The sequence below is a fragment of the Argentina silus genome (assembly GCF_951799395.1).
Source record: "Argentina silus genome assembly, chromosome: Y".
In the NCBI taxonomy this organism is placed as follows: Eukaryota; Metazoa; Chordata; class Actinopteri; order Argentiniformes; family Argentinidae; genus Argentina; species Argentina silus.
The window spans coordinates 44,910,050-44,932,946 of NC_139654.1; the positions used below are offsets into that span (position 1 = coordinate 44,910,050).

The window sequence follows — 22,897 nt, forward strand, 5'->3', positions numbered from 1 at the left end:
ATTGTTTTATGTTGAGAGTCTTGTCAAGTCTGAATATCTTAGAGTTGGGGTTTGTCCTCTACCTCCAAATATAAACGAGGACAATCCCTTTGTTTTTCATACAGGTACCACTATTGTATGTATTTCTATAATCTATGTTTCTATTACTTTACCATACTATGAAACTAATTGAATATGTTTTTAAGCGTCCAAAAAGCATTGATACCATTTCCAAGCACTCCAAGAATCATTTTGCGTTGCTGCTGCAGCAGCCGCGCAATGTCAACACTTTACACACGCACTGGTGTAGCATGTAACATTAAAATCCATCAACTTCATATCACACCATTGATGATTGGTGAACTTGTTGGATCAGTTAAGGCCTGTGCCAGAAATCAGTAGACACACCAATCACACAATGGGACTATAACAGGCACATACAGTGCATTCTGAAAGTATTCAGACCCCTTCACTTTTTCCGTATTATGTTATGTTACAGCCTTATTCAAAAATAGATGAAATTATTTTTTTTCCTCATTAATCTACACACAATACGCAATAAGGTGCTTCAACAAAAAACGTAAAGGGTCTGAATACGTATGTAAAGGTGATATTTCCGTTTTTTATTTTGAATAAATTAGCAACAATTTCTAAAAACCTGTTTTTGCTTTGTCATTATGGGGTATTGTGTGTAGATTGATGAGGAAAAAGGCTGTAACATCACAAAATGTGGAAAAAGTGAAGGGGTATGAATACTTTCCGAGAGCACTGTATTTACATCTTGATTCACATAATCACACCTCGTACACACTTGCAAGTGATAGCAACGCCTATCACCTGTCCCAATAAAGGGATGCTACAAGCGCGCCATTTCATCCTTTCCACTCTTCACTCTCTGACTGTCTGAAGTGTACTGTAGTTGTGTTGTTGTAGCTGGGTACACCTCAGCCTATGATTCTCATGGGGCGTTAGTTTGAAAAGTGTACTGTAGTTGTGTTGTTGTAGCTGGCTACACCTCAGCCTATGATTCTCACGGGGCGTTAGGTTGAAAAGTGTACTGTAGTTGTATTGTTGTAGCTGGCTACACCTCAGCCTATGATTCTCACGGGGCGTTAGATTGTCTCTGATAGAATCTTACGGTTCAGCTCAACGACGATTTTCACCTTCTGAGCACCTGTTAACTCTCTGAGCTAGCAGGCTAACCTGTGAGCTCTCAATTCTTTGTTATTGTTGAACCCTAGCTCGACGATAATTCCTCAGGTTATTATTAGAACTTGCAAGGTCACATGTGTAGGCTACAGCTAGCACTTGGGACGGACGGCTAACTAAGTTACTTGTTGTTTCCGGACAGCTGAGAACCTTGGCTAGCTTTGACAAGGTAATATTGAGAAATATTAGCACCCTGTTTGCAGGAGGGTTGGTCAGCTTGTGTTTGTAGCCCTAGGACTACTGAGCACTATCTAGTAATTAATAATTTACTAGCTAGTTACCTCGTATAATGATCTGGAACATACCAGTTCTCTCTGGTGTGGGACCAGCACCATATCTATGCGGGTACCAGTTCCCTGTAGCACGTGGGTGTAGCAATGCTGAGGTGTGCTGATATTGTACCTGTTTGTTGCATAGTGCGCTGTATCTAAACTAACCCCACAACTAAGTCAACTAATAAACATGGGTTACGCATATCTTAAACATGCCTGTGTGTGTGTGTGTGTGTGTGTGTGTGTGTGCGTGCGTGCGTGCGTGCGTGCGTGCGTGCGTGCGTGTGTGCGTGCGTACATGTGTTTTTTCGGGGATGCAGAGAAAGTCTTCCAGCTGTTCCAATGAGTACATCCATCCATCCATCCATCCATACATAGACCTATGCATTTAATTCTGGTTTGTTTATAACTAAGAGGAAGACACATTTATCATCTGTTAGAAATTATTTTTATAAAAACAGTTTATTATTGCTATAATAAAAATACAATACTGCAGTGTGCTAAATTTACTAATGTGATGGCCTGTTGACAAATGAGCGATGGATCAAGCATTAGTCCCATAGTACGTTGAATTAATACATGGAGAGGTTAAGCCAGGTCATCAAGAAAGATGTTGCAACACACGCTTACACAAAGAGCTATAGTGGAATAGTACCAGGCTAGGGAGGATAGGCTAGGGAGGACATACCAGAGTAGGTGTCTTATCTCTTACAGAGTGCTGACTCCGCAGCTGGGATGAATGGTGTGACCAGCCCGTGAACAACAAGGGATGCCAAGTCTAAACCATGGTTCCTCCCCAACCAAATAGCCAATCACAATCATTTTGTATACTGTAAATACTTAGTTTGACTGTTTGAATGCATCCATTTTTGGAGGGTTGGTTACAGATTAACAGCTTGCTGACTGTGATTTTCATCGCCAAAAGTGGTCCTTGTACAAGCCTAGAATTCTGACATGTAAATAAATAGCTAAAAGTAAGAAGTAGTTTGTCTTCTCTTCAAATAAAGAACACGTTTTCTCACACATCAAAAACCACTAGTTATCATCAAAAAGGATGGTCACAGTTTGCTAAAAAAGAGTACCTAAAAAGCCTGCAGAGGTCTCGTAAAAGGTATTGTGGACAGATAAGATGAATATTATCATGGACTAGAGTGACAAAAGTTTGGAGAAAAAAGGATCTGCCCAAGATTTACAGCATACCACCTCATCTGTGAAACATGGTGCAGGGGGTGTTAGGTGTGGGCATGTATAGTTGCCATTAGAACTTGCTAACTTGTCTTAATTGATGATTGTACCTGCTGACGGCAGCAGCAGAATGTATTCTGAAGTGCACAGAAACATCTTGTCTGCTTGAGTGCAAGCAAATGCCTCCAAATGCATTGGATGGAGCCACACCATACAATAAAACAATGACCCAAAACACTGCCATAGCAACTAGTGGAAAGATCTTGATTGGCCAAGTCAATCTTCAGATTAAAATTCAATTGAACATGCATTACATTTCCCTAATGATAAGAATTTAGGCAAAAAGACCTCAAAACAAACAACAACTAAAGATGGCTGCAGTACAGGCCTAGCAGAGCATCACCAAAGAAGATGCCCAGCGTCTGGTGAGGTTAGTGGGTTGCAGACTTCAGGCAGTTATTGTCCACTAAATACTAGTGGATTGTCCACTAAATACTAAACATGACTGCTTCATTTGGACATTTGATAAGTCTGTCCCATTACTTTTGGGTACACTGAAATAGGGGGATTATGCATAAAAAGTGGGGTAATTTCTAAATGGTGAAACGAATGTGTATACAAATACCATCAAATAAAAGCTGAGAATCTCTACTTTAACCTTGTAGTAATTGTTTAATTTCAAATCCAAACGTTTGATAAAGTTCTTCATAACCAACATCAGGGAGATGTGACCAGAGAGTGGATCCTGGCTATAAGGGCACACTCTTGCCAACACACATTCTGGTGTGACATGTGGGATGTCTTATTGATCTATGTTGCTTTGGCTGTCTCCATGTGTGGATCATTGTAATCAGGGGTGGGGCTGGCCTGTTAAACACCTGTGCTTTGTTTCATTCAGGGAAAACAAAGAGATTTTTAACATTTCTTTTAAAGAGACAACACACATTTTCTGCCATGCCTCTGTCAATTGATTTGGCTTTAATCAATGGTTTCTTCTTGATGTTGTGTACATGTTTTCATGCCTATGTCACCTTTCAGAGGAAATCAAGGAACCTATCCAGATCTGATGTCGTATTAGATGAGTCAAACCCTGTCAGAACATAGTTTGCTTTTGCTAGATTCTTTTCTTTTCTTTTGTCTAGTATTGGTATACATGGTCGAAATGATGCACTCATATTTAGTATTTGGTCGACAATACTTTGTATGCACTAACCGTCTGGGACCCATTGACCCCACCAGGTGCTGGGTATTTTCTCTGGTGATATTCTGCCAGGCCAGCCATCTTCAGTTTTTTAGGTCTTTTTGCCCATAATCTTACCATCAGAAAATGAAATGCATGTTCAATAGGATTTAAATCCAAAGATTGACATGGCCAGTCAAGAACTTTCCACTTTTTCGCCCTGAAAATCTCCCTAGTTCCAATGGCAGTATGTTTTGGGTCATTGTCTTACTGTATGACGAAGCGCCATCCAATGAATTTGGAAGCATTGCTTTTACTCGACCAGACAAGATATTTCTGTACACTTCAGAATACATTCTGCTGCTGCTGTCAGCAGTAACATCATCAATTATGATACGTTAGCAAGTTCTAGTGGCAGCTATACATGCCCAAACCATAGCATCCCCTCCACCATGTTTCACAGATGAGATGGTATGCTGTAAACCTTGGGCAGATCCTTTTTTCTCCAAACTTTCCTCTTGCAATCACTCTGATAATATTCATCTTATCTGTCCACAAGACTTTTTTCCACACCTCTGCAGGCTTTTTAGGTACTTCTTAGCAAACTGTAACCTGACTATCCTTTTTAAGGATAACTAGTGGTTTGCATCTTGCAGTAAAGCCTCAGCCATTTGCGATTGCTGAGCTCATCAGTGCTTGATTTTGGCAAGCCTAAGGTTTTGACTATGTTTCAGATTTTTCAGCTTTCACCATTTGTCAATTGCTTTGCTATTGTAATGTATCTCACACCTTGTCCTTTGTTGGGAATGATATTTAAGGAGAGGGACAGCGAGATATTCTTTGAGTTTTGGGTTAGGCCCATCACGGGCCTCCAAAAATAAATCTCTACGTTTTTATTTCAAATCCAAAAAGAAGAAAAAATGCTTCACTGTCCCATTACTTACGCACGGTACTGTATAACCTTTTGTGGAAAGGGTTCTACATGGAACCCAAAAGGTTTCTTCAAAGGGACAGTGGAAGAAGAACCCTTTTTGGTTCTAGGTAGCACTTTTTTTCTAAGAGTGCAGGATCTGTGATGGGTCTGTCTGTCTCTATCCACGGTATATTTGCTTGAATGCCACAGCCTATTTAAGTATTGTTGCTGACCATGTGCATCCCTTCATGGCCACAATTTACCCACCTTCTAATGGCTACTTCCAGCATGATAATGCACCATGTCACAAAGCAAAACTCGTCTTAAACTGGTTTCATGAACATGACAATGAGTTCAGTGTTCTTCAGTGGCCTTCCCAGTCACCGGACCTGAATCCAATAGAACACCTTGGGATGTGGCAGAACGGGAGATTCACATCTTGAAAGTGCACCTGAAAAATGTACAGGAATTGCGTGATGCAATCAGGTCATCATGGACCAGAATCTCAAAGGAATCAATGTCACAAAGAATTGAGGCTGTTTTGAGAGCAAAGGGAGGCTCTACCCAGTATTAGTATAGTGTTCCTAATAAAGTGTTGGGTGAGTGTGTATCTAACTATCTTTGTTTTTGCTGGTCTGTAGGATCTATGATGGCTGTCAGCCCGTCCTGTGTATCATGGACACAGCCATGATCTAAACCATCCTCATCAAGGAATGCTACCATCTTTTCAGTAACAGGAGGGTAATACGCTAAATTGAAGTTGTTGTATGGGGAAAAAAACATAAGGGCTTCTTAAATAGATAATATCCTTGTTATTATAGCATTATTAATATTAGGTTAATCTTGCAGTATATAATAATTATTATTTTTCTAGAATTTCTATCTCAACGGGCCTCTGTATGACGCCGTGTTTATCGCTGAGGATGATACATGGAGACGGATCCGCAGTGTCCTGTCTCCCTCCTTCACCAGTGGGCGGATCAAAGAGGTACAGTCCCATCTCTCCTCTCCTTCTTTTATTCATTCCAACAACACAAATAAATGAATGACTAACAACTCTGACGTGTGTGTGTGTTCATGTGATTTGTACTATGTGTATAGTGTGCATTCATTGTTGTTTGTTGTTGTGTGAAGCAGCAACTTTAATTGTCCAAGACAAATTTCTATCCGGGACAATAAAGCATATTTAATCTTATCTTAGATAAGTTCAGTGGTCAGATGACAGAGTATAGAATAATAGTTCATCTTTGGAGTCACTTATTCCTTGACTATATACATAATGTATCCTGTATGAATGTATATTCTCAGGCTATATAAATATTAAAATAATTCCTGTTTCAAACATGATATTAACCCATGTTTTGCACATATTAATCCATGTATCAATCATCATGTTTTTCCATGTATCCTTCCCAACTCAGATGTTCGGGATCATGAAGCAGCACTCTGGTAATTTGGTCAGCAATCTGAAGAAGACGTCCGATAACGAAGAGCCCATTGAACTAAAAGAGTGAGTATTTCTCTCCGAGAAGATAAGGTGAATTTGTAATTTCAGTGAACTCCCCCTTTAATTTTGTGGTTGTGGTTCTGGTGGTCAAAGATTGTGTGGTTGTGTTCCAGGGTCTTTGGACCATACAGTATGGATGTGGTCGTCAGCACTTCATTCAGTGTCGACATCGACTCAGTCCACAACCCCTCTGACCCCTTTATGACCAACATCAAGAAAATGCTCAAGTTTGACATCTTCAACCCACTGTTCCTCACAGTCGGTAAAACTGCCCCCATATAGCTTTCAGTCTAAATCATTTTGTGCTTAATAAATGAAGCTATCGATTTCATTGATTAGACTGACATACACTGTGGAAACACTCTAATAAGTCCCTTTCTCACACCTACCACCCCATTTCTCCCACTCTCTCCATCGTCATAGGATTGAGCGATCATGAGATCTTGTCCCAGGCGATGATTTTCATCTTTGCTGGCTATGAGACCACCAGTAGCTCTCTGTCCTTCCTGGCCTACAATCTGGCAACCAACCCTCACATCATGACCAAGCTGCAGGAGATAAACACTGTGTTTCCCAACAAGGTAACCCCTCTGCAGACTCCTATATAGTACTATTCATGTGGAACAGGAAATATGATAGTGACAGTATTTTAGAGGGTACTGATGAGTGTGTAACCCCTGTGCACTGCAGACTCCTACAGTATATATTACTGTTGCTTTGGAACAGATGGTTAGATAGGTGACAGTATTTTGCAGTGTGCTAATGTGTCTGTAGCATCCCTGTGCAGACTTCTGCCCAGTGCTATTCATTTGAAACACGAAGTAGATAGGTGTTGTTGGAATCTTCAGAATAGTTAAAAGGCCAGTACCTGAGGACCTGAGGGATCTACAGGGTATATACCTTAAAAGCATGTCTGACATGCAGTGGTGTGCGTGACCATAGACTCTAGAATCTAGATCAAGAGAAGGCTGAGTGAGTCACCAATTCTTAGCAGGTGGTTTTGGAGCAAATTGGATAAACTGTTCAAAACAGCAATATGAAACTGGAGCTGTGTTCACACTACAGCACTGTTATAACTACAGTGGTGATACAATAGTACACCCTACTGGTCGAAATGAGGAAAAGCTTACGGCACCGGATCCTCAACCGACCAATGGTTGAGCGCCGTTGAGCAAAGTTGAGCGCTAACCCACCAATGACTTTGTCTTTTCTATTCCTAAATGAACCAGCTGATCAGGTTTTTTTGTTGAATTGAAAGATGTTTTAATATTTTGTAGCGCTCAACTCACCAATCATTGAGCGAGGAATTTCAAACGTCATCTAATTTATACGGCTCCGGAGGCCACTATCGGTGAATCTCATGTACGACGTTACTGTTACTCAGGTAAGTTTTATCCTCTTCATCCTTCGCTAGTTAGACATTTGTTAGGCATGTATAAAGCTGTGCCGATTTTGTCAAAAGATAAAAGATTGTCTGGAAATCAGCAACTGACCATACCATCGTTGACATATGCGGGATTTGGCTTGTTAATGTGTAATGACAACGTATTGACAACCTGTCAGTAGGCTAGCTGGCTAGCGCTAGCAGCTAACGGGTCTGGTGACACGGAGTTGAGAACGAACAAACATCCCATAAAAAGTGTACCCACACACTTAGAACAAGCGCATGGCGAGAGGTCTCATTGCCCGGTTTCGACGTGCCAATGCTCCTGCGCCAAAAGTCTTATATGCAGACAACAACTGCTGTCGGTAAGTTTAATAACAATTCCATTGAAACCTATGATGAAATTGATAATCCAAGTGATGTACATATCAGTTAACTTCATATAATTTTTTTGCAAGACACACATGGATAACACAGTTATAAAAACATGTAACACACGTACACAAAATGTTGATATAATTTCAGCGGTTCATCCTTCCTGGAGAATCTGTTTGGTGACTGGGTGCAGAGGGGTACTGTGGTCAGACTGGACATCCGACCCTGGCTGCACCGCTGGGATGCTGTTGTCATCAAACAGAGCCACGCCAAGTACGGGGTGTTCATGAGTGCCTTGGCAGGTGCGGTGCTCGCCTACAACAAGGCGGACATGATGCTCCTAGTCCAGGCGGTCAGGAGCGGCAACCAAGAGCTGTACGCCAGGTATTCGGACGAGGAGATTATGGCCTTCCTCAAGCCTCACCAGGTCAGGTCGTATGTCAGGCGCATTACCTGTGGGGTTGTGGTAAGTGTGATATTGATCCATGTATGAATTTCATGAATAAGAAGCAAACATACTTGCTTATTTGTCAATATGGATTCAACTGTACTGGACTAAGGTGTCACTCAGATCTAGTTTTGAAAATAAATGTAAGATCATTAGGAGTAACGACTGATTTAACACTGTGACGGCCCGCTGGCCTGTGCCTTTCCCTTCACCATATTTAACCCTCTGTTTGTCCTCGTTGTTTCTGTGAGTGTTCCAGGTGTGCAGTTTGCCTGATTGGAGGTGACAAGCCTTAATTGGGTGCACCCGGCGCGCAGGTTCACCTGACTGTTTAAAAGCTCTGGCTCCTCCTCCTCCTTCGGCAGACTCTACCTGCAGCAGACACTGCCTACGCCGCTGGTCTTGGCCCAGCATTGGCGTGTCATGCTGTTTCCTTTGTTTTGCCTTTGCTATCTTTTGTCTTTGTCATTTGGATTTGGTGCAGACGTTTTGTGCATTTGTTTGTTTGATAATTGCACCATATGGGAAAATAAAGCCAGTTTTGTTATTGGTAAAACCTACTCCGTCCATCAGTTGTGTTACACTCATTCTAGTTGTGACAACACTCAAAGCTGAGAATATACATGTTACAGGAGACCGCTTTGGTGATTGAGTCCATCATTGCCGAGTTCAGGGGACCAGCAGGCCTTGACATTGACGGAATCCACCTGTTCAAGTCGACAGAGGCAGTTGATGCTCACTGGGCAACTGTAAGCAAGCATCTCAGTTGCATGCAGGTGGGTTAATGTCTTTGCAGTCATCTTGTGTCATTATAAAACCATTCAAACTTGTATGGCAACATTTCAAAGGACACCAGAATAAATAAGGAACTTGCAATTCGTTGTGCTTTACAGGATCCCCCTGGCATACAGCTGTATGTTTCTGTGAAGGTGGTGGTGCTGAATGGCGTTCGGCTGAACAAGCACAGGTGCCGGCGAGGCAGTAACTCTTTGGAGGGGTTGCACGCACACCTGTACAATGCCATTCCTTCACAGAGATGTGGGATTATGCCATTCCAAGTGAGTAATTAAAAAAAAAAAACACTTCGATATAGCGTAGTTTCAATGATGCATTTTATTTCACAGCTTTAGTCATCACTTCTAAGCATATCCAATAACAGTCAAAATGGTCATGTGTTTCAGGTATACCTGATGGCCTTTGCTGTGCAGTGGAACAACCACCCGCTGTGTCGGCAGCACCCGTACTCCTGGTTCTTCCTGCACAGCCACAGGCTCCCTCCATCATATTTCGTGGGCCATCATGCAGTCAGAGCTTTGTACCTGTGGCACAGCCCCCTGCACCAACAACCAAGCCATACATGCCTAATAAGTCCTTGCGGCCATGTGGGGCTTGCCAAGTGCCTCAGTGTGGTGGGCAGCGTAAGAGGTACACACCCTCCAAAGACAAAGCAGCTGGAAGCTTCCAGAAAATCTTCTCCTATTGCCCGGCAACTAGAAAATCCACTACCTCTGGTTTTGAAGATGTTGTGTACGATAGTTTTGAACACTTCAAAAGTGTGGTGGATGAAGCATGCCGAGTTAGAAAAGAGGAAAAACTATTTAAAAATACCTGTGACTTACCTGTGTGATGCCACTTCTCCTATGCCATCTTTAAGAGAGAGAAAGAAAGAGAAAAAAAGCTTGTTTTTGTTTGTTTGTTTGAGTCAAAGTGTTTCAAAGTGTTTTAGCAAGTAGAGCAATACAGTCAGCCTATTTATTTATATTGTAGTTAAAATGCACTTTGTAGTTTAATTAAAGAATGTTCTTGTCTTTTTTTATTATTTATATTGTAGTTAAAAATGCACTTTGTAGTATCTTTTTTATACAAACATGTTCTGGTCTATGTCCAATATCCGGTCCAATCTAACCTCTGTTTCAATCTAACACAATTAATTTACATACCCTTTATTGTTAGTTTATGTTCAATTAACCTGTGTTTTTGTCATGCGTGTCCTCGTGCTGTTTGTATGTCTTTGTCAGCTTCATGTCTTTGTGATGTTTGTATGTCTTTGTCCGCTTCATGTTTAACAAAAGTTTGCCAAAAAAACACACACAAAAAATGTAACAGAGAGGAATGGCTTGAGCATTTGTTGCTTGGTGACCTGTGTCTTTGGATAATCTTGTAGTTCTTTATTGGGCTTTGGCCTGTACAAAGCTATTGTGAATTTGTATCTTATGTGTTCTCAATTATTAATGTTTTTGTGTGCATGTCCTTGTGATGTTTGTATGTCTTTGTCAGCTCCATGTTTAACTAAATGTTTGTAAATGTTTGTCTCTCGTCATCTCACTCATGGCCTGTACCTTGACGTGGTGAGTGGGCTTTCAACTAAACAGGTCTGCCTACTTGTGTTTGTGTGTCATAAAAATAATATATCTGTGCCCCATACATGGAATCTGAGTGCATATGTAGTAAATGGAAAAATGTGCATGTTGAAACCTTTACATTGGGTTCTTTGTAAATTTTGAATGCATTTTCGTTTCACAAAATGCACTGTTCTCATGTCTTATTCAGTAACTGTTGGTGACCATCTGCGGCATTTTAGCAACCACACTCTTGCAGTTCGTTGGGACGAAACACATTCTAGTTAAAGAATAAAACTGTAATGCTATTTGGTAATTTGTGAATAACATGTTTAAGTAATAATATAAATAAAAGTATTATACAAGTATTTCAAGTATTTTGGAGTCTCTGTATGCTTGGGTTTCAGAAAAAAAGAGGAGGGTGGGACATGTCAAAAATGATTGTAGGTCAAACACCTAGAGTATAAGCTTTTGCAAATGTTTGTAAAAAAATACTTTTACCAACACCCAGTTTATTAATTATGGGCTGCATGGTAAGTAGGATGGTGGGGCATATCTCATGTCACACATCATAACACGAGGTGCAAGCATTCAGAAATGGTATGGTTTGTATGATCAGTTTCCCCTTATAAAGGGGAAATACACTATGGTATTTTTTGGTCAAAGCAATGCATCAATGGTGATCAAGTATTATAGACTACAATTTACTCTGACTCCTGTGAGAAAATGTGTTCTTTATTTGAAGAGAAGACAAACTACTTCTTACTTTTAGCTATTTAATTATATGTCAGAATTCTAGGCTTGTACAAGGACCACTTTTGGCGAAGAAAATCACAGTCAGCAAGCTGTTAATCTGTAACCAACCCTCCAAAAATGGATGCATTCAAACAGTCAAACAAAGTATTTACAGTATACAAAATGATTGTGATTGGCTATTTGGTTGGGGAGGAACCGCGGTTTAGACTTGGCATCCCTTGTTGTTCACGGGCTGGTCACACCATTGTCCTATCTGCGGAGTCAGCACCCTGTAAGAGATAAGATACCTACTCTGGTATGTCCTCCCTAGCCTGTCCTCCCTAGCCTGGTATTATTCCACTATAGCTCTTTGTGTAAGCGTGTGTTGCAACATCTTTCTTGATGACCTGGCTCAACCTCTCCATGTATTAATCCAACGTACTATGGGACTAATGCTTGATCCATCGCTCATTTATCAACAGGCCATCACATTAGTAAATTTAGCACACTGCAGTAATGTATTTTTATTATAGCAATAATAAACAGTTTTTATAAAAATAATTTCTAACACTCCAATAAGATTAGTAGGTTGACCTCGAATGTAGTTTATCAACTAATAACACATGAGTAAGGCTAAGAAGGGCTACGGAGGAAAGAGATATGAATGGTGGTTTATTTAACAGTTACCAATAACCTTAAATGTGACCAAGTAAACCAAATGAAAGAAATCAAGTTACATAGGTTAAAACCAGATAAAACAGAGAAGTTGTCTTTGTGTCTTCTCCCAGACTCAGAGGTGTCAATATGCATTGCTAATTAGATTGTGCTGGCTGCACCCCCTGGGTGGTCATTACAATGAGTCGTGTGAATGGCTCAAATGTCATCCAGACAAAGTGAGAGTGCATTAAATACATTCTTACACCCTTTATGTACACTTTTCCACCTAAATATATCAATCTCATCAATCTACATCAACTCAAACTATGCAAATAATGCAAACAACATTCAGCAGCCAAGTGGATTTCAATCAATTCTTATACATGACATTTCTGTAAATAAAACTTGAGGCCAGTGAACACCAGGGGGCGTCCTTCTTTCTGATCAATTTTCGTCCGATCCCAGGTTGAGCAATAGGGACTTGGGGGGGTCATGAGCCATTCCTAGGCGGTCTCCCATCCAAGTACTAGCCCGGCCCGACTCTGCTTAGCTTCCGAGATCGGACGAGATCGGGCGTGCTCAGCGTGGTATGGCCGTAAGCGAGGGAACCAGCCCTCTGCACTGTATATAAAGTCGAGGAAAGGAGACGCCCGCCACTTGACAACACAAACAATACTGCAGTTGATACGCAGAAGGCAGGGAGTTATCTGGGGGGGAAAAAACACCAAAACTGGAGCTGTGTTCACACTACAGCACTGTTCAAACTACAGTGGTGATACAATAGTACACCCTACTGGTCGAAACAAGGAAAAGCTTACTGCACCGGGTATTCCCAGGCGGTCTCCCATCCAAGTACTAGCCCGGCCCGACTCTGCTTAGCTTCCGAGATCGGACGAGATCGGGCGTGCTTTTTTTTTTTTTTACTTTTTATTATCAAAAATACATATTACAAAGCATATTTTACATTATTTACAAAAGGTGTTCAATACATCTAACATGGACATGACATAAACACACTACATTAAACGTGACGGACATAACACACACAGAACATTTGTGAAATTGTATTCAAAACCCCAAAAACAAATCAAAGAACTAAAAAAAAGTGCCCACGGTTGCTGATATCAGAGTGCTGTTTTTTACAAAGTGTTTTTCAAAATCCACCCTCCCAAAAGTGTACACTAATCTAATATTCTTTTTAAAAAGTGACACAAACAGATCCCACACCCTCATAACTCTCACCTCATAATGTGCTACATTCCTCCTACATACAATAGCATACCTTACATTACTCATTATTACATTCACCAAATTAACATTAACATTTTTCTTTATTCCACACATTCCAAACAACAATAGTTTCTTCCATTCCTTTTCATTTCCGACTTTCACCCCACAGTGTACATTCAACAAATTTTTCACATTCTCAAACAGTACAGACAACATTGAACATTCAAAAAATAAGTGATTAAAATTTTCATCTTCCCTTTTACATACATCACATTCCCTACATACATTCTTGTCAATTTGGTGCAAAACAACATTTGTGTAAACCCTATTGTGCCTAATTTTAAAATCATTGTGCTCACAGTCAATACTATTATATTTTACATTCAAATTTCCCCATACCTCTTTGACATTTAACCCCTCAAAAACCTTTTCCCACACCTTTTCCGACGCTGGCCTCTCCATCCCATCACCCAGTAAATCCGTGTATATACATTTAGTTGTGACATTTTCAAATGTAACCCTAAAACCCTTCCTCTCTACACTCAACTCTACCATCCTGTTTGATTCACCTACCTCTCCCTGTCCTAACATTAATATTTTCCACCCATTACTAATGCTGTCCCTAATTCTCTTGTACATTCCTATAATAACCTGCCTTCTTACATCCTTATCTACTCTTCTTATTCCCTGTATGATTTCCTGTTCTGATTTGAAATTGTTATTGCTTTTGGATATTAAATGTTTGACCTGTTTTATTCCTGCTTTTTCAAAATGTTTATTTACCAGAATTGCATTGTTGTGAGTTATTTTTGTGTTGTGAAAGATTGGTTGATTTAACACCTCCCCCTTGTCCACACACTCATACTTTACATGTTTTAAATATTTCCCCCACGCTTCAAACACCTCCTTATAAAAATCTGATACTCCCTCACACCTTGGTTTGTTAAAAATCACACAAAGACCATTCACACCACATCCACCACACCTGTGCAAGTAATCCTCAAAAAAACCCATCCAACAATACTCATCCCTACTATATAAATATTTTTTAATCGTTTTAACCCTCAAAGCCCTTTTTTTCACCTCTACATCTATCAATTTTAACCCTCCATCCTTAAACCCATTCATTAATACCCTGTGCCTAATTTTTGCCTGCTTCCCATCCCACAAAAAACTATTAATGGCCCTATTTAACTCATTCACAACCCACAACGGCAGCTCTAGTGCACTCAACACGTGATTCACCCGTGATAAAATTAAACAATTTACTACTATCACCCTGCCCCTCAACTTTAACTTCCTCATTTTCCATAAATTCAAATTCTGCTTTACCTTATTCACTACCCCTGCCCATGTAACATCTCTTGCTTCCTTTTCATTCTCACCTACATTCACTCCTAACACTTTTATCATCCCTTTCGCAACTTTCATTGGTACCTTAAATTCCCTCATATCTACCTTCCCTACACACATAATTTCTGACTTCTCTATGTTCATTCTCGCCCCTGATGCTTTCCCATATTTCTCTAATAAATACATAACCCTATTTAAACTGCCTACATTTTTCACTGTTATGTTTGTATCGTCTGCATATTGATGAATTAAACTCCTCCCTCCCCCTGGAATATTGATGCTTTGTATGTGTTGATCTTTTTTTAACATGGTGGCTAATGGTTCTGCTGTTATGCTGTATAATAAAGATGATAATGGACACCCCTGCCTAACTGATCTTTCTAAACTAAAACTATCTGTCACTACCCCATTACACTTCACCCTACTCTTTGCGCTACTATACAATAATCTAATCCAATTCACTAATCTATTTCCAAACCCAAATCTCTCTAATGTCCTAAACATAAACTCGTGTTCTACTCTATCAAATGCCTTGTTGAAATCTACACTCAAAACTATACCTCCCTCTTCCTTCATATGCCTCACTACATCCCTGACTGACCCTATCGTATCTGCTATATCTCTCCCTGGAATACTGTATGCTTGTGTTGATGAGACTATGGACCCTACTACTGACTTAATTCTATTTGCTAATACTTTTGCTAATATTTTGTAATCCGTATTTAATAAGCTAATCCCTCTGTAATTCCCTAACTGCAACTTGCTACCCTTATTCTTATATAATACTGTAATTAAACCTGTTGACATTGTTTCACTAACCTTCCCTATCCTTTCCATTTCCCTATATACCTTTAACAAAATTGGACTAAATAACTCGCTAAAACATTTATAAAACTCACCTGGCAGGCCATCAGAGCCTGGGCTTTTGTTGTTAGATAGACTTCTGATGGCCGCATTCACTTCAAATTCTGACAACTCACTCTCACACACTCCCCTATCACTATCTGATAACCTATGCTCAACTGTCCCTAATACCTCATCTACACTATCTTTATCTACACTACCTTTCTTAAATAAATCGCTATAAAACCCCTGTACTGTTTCCAATATCCCTACATAATCATTCACTATCTCTCCTCTTTCATTCTCTATTTCTTCTATATAACTCCTACACTGTGTCCGTTTCTCTAACCTCAAAAAAAAAGATGTGCATTTTTCCCCTTCCACCGCATATTGTGCCCTACTCCTAACTATTGCTCCTTTACATTTTTCTTTTTCATGTGCTTCTAATTCTCCTTTGATACCTATATATTCTGCTATGTTTCTATTCGGATTCCTATCTATTTGTCTTAGTTCTTCAGCCATTCTTTCTCTCAATACCCATTCTTTTCTCTTTCTTGCTTGATTCCTTTTCCTACAATATCTCATACTTAAACTTTTCACTTGCTTTTTTACACATTCCCACCATTCACACACATCCTCCTCATACTTTTCACACATACTTTGCTCCACAACACACTTCATCACCATCTCTCTATACTCCTTTTCTGCTAACACACTCGCATTCAAACACCACACTCCCCCCCCTTTCCCTTTCTGCCTGTTTCCTAATTGAAATGTGATTACTGCATGATCGCTATATCCTGTAAATGTGTACTGTATATTAGTTATTTCTTTTGTGATTTCTTGAAAAGCTAAAACTAAATCTATCCTACTCTGTTTCAAAACCCCATTAACTATCTGCCTCCTTGAAAATTCCCTTTTACTCGCATTTCCCTCCCTCCATACATCTATCAAATTCCTAACCTCAATCATTTCTAATAAGCCCCTCCTCCCCTCCTCCTGCCTAAAACTATCTACCCTATATGTATCTAACTTGGTGCAACATACATTGAAATCCCCCACCAGAATACAATTACCCTTACAGTGCACACCCAGTGAAACAAAAAACACTCTCTTTTCAATCTCCCTATTTGGTGCATACACATTTATCAATCTATACTTTAGATTATTGACATCAAACTCTACACCTAGCACTCTCCCTTTCCCATCATTCAAAACCTCTGTTATATTTTGCACCACATTTTCTTATACAAATATAGCAACCCCACATGATTTCCCCAATCCACAATTTACAAACAACAAACCCCTCCATTTTCCTTTGACTTCTGTGATTTTTTCTGTTGACCACTTTGTTTCTTGTATTAACAAAATGTCTGTTGTAAATCTTGCCAGGACTTCCTCTACTTTCTCCATGTCATTCAAACCATTGACATTAAGTGAGGCAATCGTGACCATTATAAACAAGTTAAATAGAGTGTATGTCATTTTCAACATCATCTTTTCTTTTTTCCTTTCCTCCTTTCTTTGATTTTCTGCCAGCTGGCCATTTTGTTCGGTTGTCCTACAAATGCCCTCTTTCTCATTCCCTTTCCCATCAACATTTCCTCCTCAGACCCACTGTCACTCTTCTCCTCCTCAGTTACCATTAACACCATCGAGTCAGACATTTGGGGTGGGGGAGTTATAGGTATTCCACCTCGCCAGCTAGCCGTTTTGTCTAGCGTGGGTGTATGGGTCGCCTCTCTAGACTCCATAGCTGCTTTCTTTCCTTCATTCGGGCGCACAGTTCTCGGAGGCAAAGGCTCCCATAGTTTAAGAGGAGACTGAGGGCAAAACATCCTAAAAAAACAACAACAGTCACTGCAACATAGGTCTGGCAGAGCATTACCAGAGAAGATACCCAGCGTCTGGTTGGGTCAATGGGTCACAGACTTTTGCACTTTTGCATACAAAGGATTGGGGACCAAATACTAAACATGAGTGCTTAATTTAGACATTTGATAATGCAAAAGAAGGAAAAATGCTTGGGCACCAAAATGGCTAGAGCCAGCCCTGATTAACAGAACCTTTATCGAGCGCACAACATCACATTAATGCCCATAGGAAGAATGAGAATAGAGTATCAACAAAATAACCAATTTAACACAATTTAAAACAACATACGTCTGTAAGTTTTAACCATACGTTAACGTGCGTCAAGGACAACGCGGGAGAATGATGCCCGTGATGGGCCTAACCCAAAACTCAAAGAATATCTCGCTGTCCCTCTCCTTAAATATCATTCCCAACAAAGGACAAGGTGTGAGATACATTACAATAGCAAAGGAATTGACAAATGGTGAAAGCTGAAAAATCTGAAACATAGTCAAAACCTTAGACTTGCCAAAATCAAGCACTGATGAGCTCAGCAATTGCAAATGGCTGAGGCTTCACTGCAAGATGCAAACCACTAGTTATTCTTAAAAAGGATAGTCAGGTTACAGTTTGCTAAGAAGTACCTAAAAAGCCTGCAGAGTTGTGGAAAAAAGTCTTGTGGACAGATAAGATGAATATTATCAGAGTGATTGCAAGAGGAAAGTTTGGAGAAAAAAGGATCTGCCCAAGGTTTACAGCATACCATCTCATCTGTGAAACATGGTGGAGGGGATGCTATGGTTTGGGCATGTATAGCTGCCACTAGAACTTGCTAACTTATCATAATTGATGATGTTACTGCTGACAGCAGCAGCAGAATGTATTCTGAAGTGTACAGAAATATCTTGTCTGGTCAAGTAAAAGCAATGCTTCCAAATTCATTGGATGGCGCTTCATCATACAGTAAGACAATGACCCAAAACATACTGCCATTGGAGCTAGGGAGATTTTCAGGGCGAAAAAGTGGAAAGTTCTTGACTGGCCAATTCAATGTTTGGATTTAAATCCTATTGAACATGCATTTCATTTTCTGATGGTAAGATTTTGGGCAAAAAGACCTAAAAAACTGAAGATGGCTGGCCTGGCAGAATATCACCAGAGAAGATACCCAGCACCTGGTGGGGTCAATGGGTCCCAGACGGTTATTGCATACAAATTATTGTCGATCAAATACTAAATATGAGTGCATAATTTCGAGCATGTATACCAATACTAGACAAAAGAAAAGAAAAGAATCTAGCAAAAGCAAACTATGTTCTGACAGGGTTTGACTAATCTAATACGACATCAGATCTGGATAGGTTCCTTGATTTCCTCTGAAAGGTGACATAGGCATGAAAACATGTACACAACATCAAGAAGAAACCATTGATTAAAGCCAAATCAATTGACAGAGGCATGGCAGAAAATGTGTTGTCTCTTTAAAAGAAATGTTAAAAATCTCTTTGTTTTCCCTGAATGAAACAAAGCACAGGTGTTTAAAAGGCCAGCCCCACCCCTGATTACAATGATCCACACATGGAGACAGCCAAAGCAACATAGATCAATAAGACATCGCACATATCACACCAGAATGTGTGTTGGCAAGAGTGTGCCCTTATAGCCAGGATCCACTCACCACCTCTCTGGTCACATCTCCCTGATGTTGGTTATGAAGAACTTTATCAAACGTTTGGATTTGAAATTAAACAATTACTACAAGGTTAAAGTAGAGATTCTCAGCTTTTATTTGATGGTATTTGTATACACATTGGTTTCACTATTTAGAAATTACCCCACTTTTTATGCATAATCCCCCTATTTCAGTCTACCCAAAAGTAACGGGACAGACTTATCAAATGTCCAAATGAAGCAGTCATGTTTAGTATTTAGTGGACAATCCACTAGTATTTAGTGGACAATAACTGCCTGAAGTCTGCAACCCACTAACCTCACCAGACGCTGGGCATCTTCTTTGGTGATGCTCTGCTAGGCCTGTACTGCAGCCATCTTTAGTTGTTGTTTGTTTTGAGGTCTTTTTGCCTAAATTCTTATCATTAGGGAAATGTAATGCATGTTCAATTGAATTTTAATCTGAAGATTGACTTGGCCAATCAAGATCTTTCCACTAGTTGCTATGGCAGTGTTTTGGGTCATTGTTTTATTGTATGATGTGGCTCCATCCAATGCATTTGGAGGCATTTGCTTGCACTCAAGCAGACAAGATGTTTCTGTGCACTTCAGAATACATTCTGCTGCTGCCGTCAGCAGGTACAATCATCAATTAAGACAAGTTAGCAAGTTCTAATGGCAACTATACATGCCCACACCTAACACCCCCTGCACCATGTTTCACAGATGAGGTGGTATGCTGTAAATCTTGGGCAGATCCTTTTTTCTCCAAACTTTTTTCACTCTAGTCCATGATAATATTCATCTTATCTGTCCACAATACCTTTTACGAGACCTCTGCAGGCTTTTTAGGTACTCTTTTTTAGCAAACTGTGACCATCCTTTTTGATGATAACTAGTGGTTTTTGATGATAAATGTGTCTTCCTCTTAGTTATAAACAAACCAGAATTAAATGCATAGGTCTATGTATGTATGGATGGATGGATGTTCTCATTGGAACAGCTGGAAGACTTTCTCTGCATCCCCGAAAAAACACATGTACGCAAGCACGCACAAACACACACACGCACGCACGCACACACACACATACACACACACTCACACACACACACACACACACACACACAGGCATGTTTAAGTTATGCGTAGCCCATGTTTATTAGTTGACTTAGTTGTGGGGTTAGTTTAGATACATTGCACGATGCAACAAACAGGTACAATATCAGCACACCTCAGCATTGCTACACCCACGTGCTACCACAGGGAACTGGTACCCGCATAGTTAGATATGGTGCTGGTCCCACACCAGAGAGAACTGGTATGTTCCAGATCATTATACGAGGTAACTAGCTAGTAAATTATTAATTACTAGAAAGTGCTCAGTAGTCCTAGGGCTACAAACACAAGCTGACCAACCCTCCTGCAAACAGGGTGCTAATATTTCTCAATATTACCTTGTCAAAGCTAGCCAAGGTTCTCAGCTATCCGGAAACAACAAGTAACTTAGTTAGCCGTCCGTCCCAAGTGCTAGCTGTAGCCTACACATGTGACCTTGCAAGTTCTAATAATAACCTGAGGAATTATCGTCGAGCTAGGGTTCAACAATAACAAAGAATTGAGAGCTCACAGGTTAGCTTGCTAGCTCAGAGAGTTAACAGGTGCTCAGAAGATGAAAATCGTCGTTGAGCTGAACCGTAGGATTCTATCAAAGACAATCTAACGCCCCGTGAGAATCATAGGCTGAGGTGTAGCCAGCTACAACAACACAACTACAGTACACTTTTCAACCTAACGCCCCATGAGAATCATAGGCTGAGGTGTAGCCAGCTACAACAACACAACTACAGTACACTTTTCAACCTAACGCCCCGTGAGAATCATAGGCTGAGGTGTACCCAGCTACAACAACACAACTACAGTACACTTCAGACAGTCAGAGAGTGAAGAGTGGAAAGGATGAAATGGTGCGCTTGTAGCATCCCTTTATTGGGACAGGTGATAGGCGTTGCTATCACTTGCAAGTGTGTACGAGGTGTGATTCTGTGAATCAAGATGTAAATACAGTGCTCTCTGAAAGTATTCAGACCCCTTCACTTTTGCCACATTTTGTGATGTTACAGCCTTTTTCCTCATCAATCTACACACAATACCCCATAATGACAAAGCAAAAACAGGTTTTTAGAAATTGTTGCTCATTTATTCAAAATAAAAAACTGAAATATCACCTTTACATAAATATTCAGACCCTTTACGTTTTTTGTTGAAGCACCTTTGTCATTATTGCGTATTGTGTGTAGATTAATGAGGAAAAAAATAATTTCATCTATTTTTGAATAAGGCTGTAACATAACATAATACGGAAAAAGTGAAGGGGTCTGAATACTTTCAGAATGCAGTGTATGTGCCTGTTATAGTCCCATTGTGTGATTGGTGTGTGTACTGTTTTCTGGCACAGGCCTTAACTGATCCAACAAGTTCACCAATCATCAATGGTGTGATATGAAGTTGATGGATTTTAATGTTACATGCTACACCAGTGCGTGTGTAAAGTGTTGACATTGCGTGGCTGCTGCAGCAGCAACGCAAAATTATTCTTGGAGTGCTTGGAAATGGTATCAATGCTTTTTGGACGCTTAAAAACATATTCAATTAGTTTCATAGTATGGTAAAGTAATAGAAACATAGATTATAGAAATACATACAATAGTGGTACCTGTATGAAAAACAAAGTGATTGTCCTCATTTATATTTGGAGGAAGAGGACAAACCCCAACTCTAAGATATTCAGACTTGACAAGACTCTCAACATAAAACAATGTACAGAATCCATAAATTAGAAGTTCCTTGCAGAAACAGACTGGGAGGCTATTTCTTCTGCATCCACACGTGCAACTGGTCACGTTTCTGGTGTAAGAGTAAATACTGCCATCTAGGGTTTAGAGATGGTTAACAGGAAATGGATACATTATTTTACGGATGTACTTTAGGCCTACGTTTGAGTAATTTAGCAGAAGCTCTTATCCAGAGATACTTAAAATAAATAGCTACATTCATCTTCAGCTACATACATCACGGTCATCACAAGTAAGACTTTCTATAATAATAAATGCCACAAGCAGTCACAGTGGTAGAGAAAGGAAGTCAATTTAATTTAATGTTCAACTTAATTTATTGAATTTAAGACAACTATATAAATTGATTTGCTATGTATCCCTAAATAGCGGCCAATTGTGTTGAGGTTTCCAGGCTAACGGTGTCGGCATGTGCAGTCCCCTGTCTTATCTCTGCACCCCCACACGCTCTCAGCCAGGGCCACATCAACAAGGCTTTTGACAGAAAGGCTCGTCCCCTGGTTTGCCTGATTGTGTACCAGCTGAGCCATCAGAGGAGTCGCTCTCAACGAGAACATGAGGGTTGTGGCATATCTGGAGCCATCGTTCATCTGAAATTAAAAAAGTAACATCAGAGGGGAGTGCAAGGTGAGACAAGAATTGGACAAATTCAACTGAGAGTTGAAGGACTAAATGCTATAGTAAAACTAGCAACAATCACCTTCATCTACTTAGTCTATAGGTTCTCTACCATCTCTCTAATCGTCACCATGCTCACCTTCTTCAATGTCTCCCTCTCCTGTTCTAGCTTCTCTTTTTCCAGACTCTGTTTCGCTCTTTCTTCAGCCACCATCACCAGGGCCTCTCTCCTCTTGATGGCCTCTATCTCTTTTTCCATCTGTTTCTTATCCTTTTTAAATGTCTCCTTCTC

The 22,897-nt window shown here is 40.1% G+C and overlaps 2 pseudogenes across 2 annotated transcripts in view; one reads left to right on the plus strand and one right to left on the minus strand.

The window, feature by feature from the left end:
- LOC310824147 (cytochrome P450 3A19-like) overlaps positions 1-10,079 on the plus strand; it is a 64,685-nt pseudogene extending 54,606 nt beyond the window's left edge. Inside the window, exon 5 of the transcript in view lies at positions 9,717-10,079. The product of the transcript in view is annotated as a cytochrome P450 3A19-like (transcript). The remainder of the gene's footprint in view (positions 1-9,716) is intronic.
- An 11-nt stretch (positions 10,080-10,090) lies between these two features.
- The window catches only part of LOC310824148 (cytochrome P450 3A27-like), a 63,554-nt pseudogene continuing 50,747 nt past the window's right edge, over positions 10,091-22,897 (minus strand). The window contains exon 11 of the transcript in view: positions 10,091-10,099. The product of the transcript in view is annotated as a cytochrome P450 3A27-like (transcript). The remainder of the gene's footprint in view (positions 10,100-22,897) is intronic.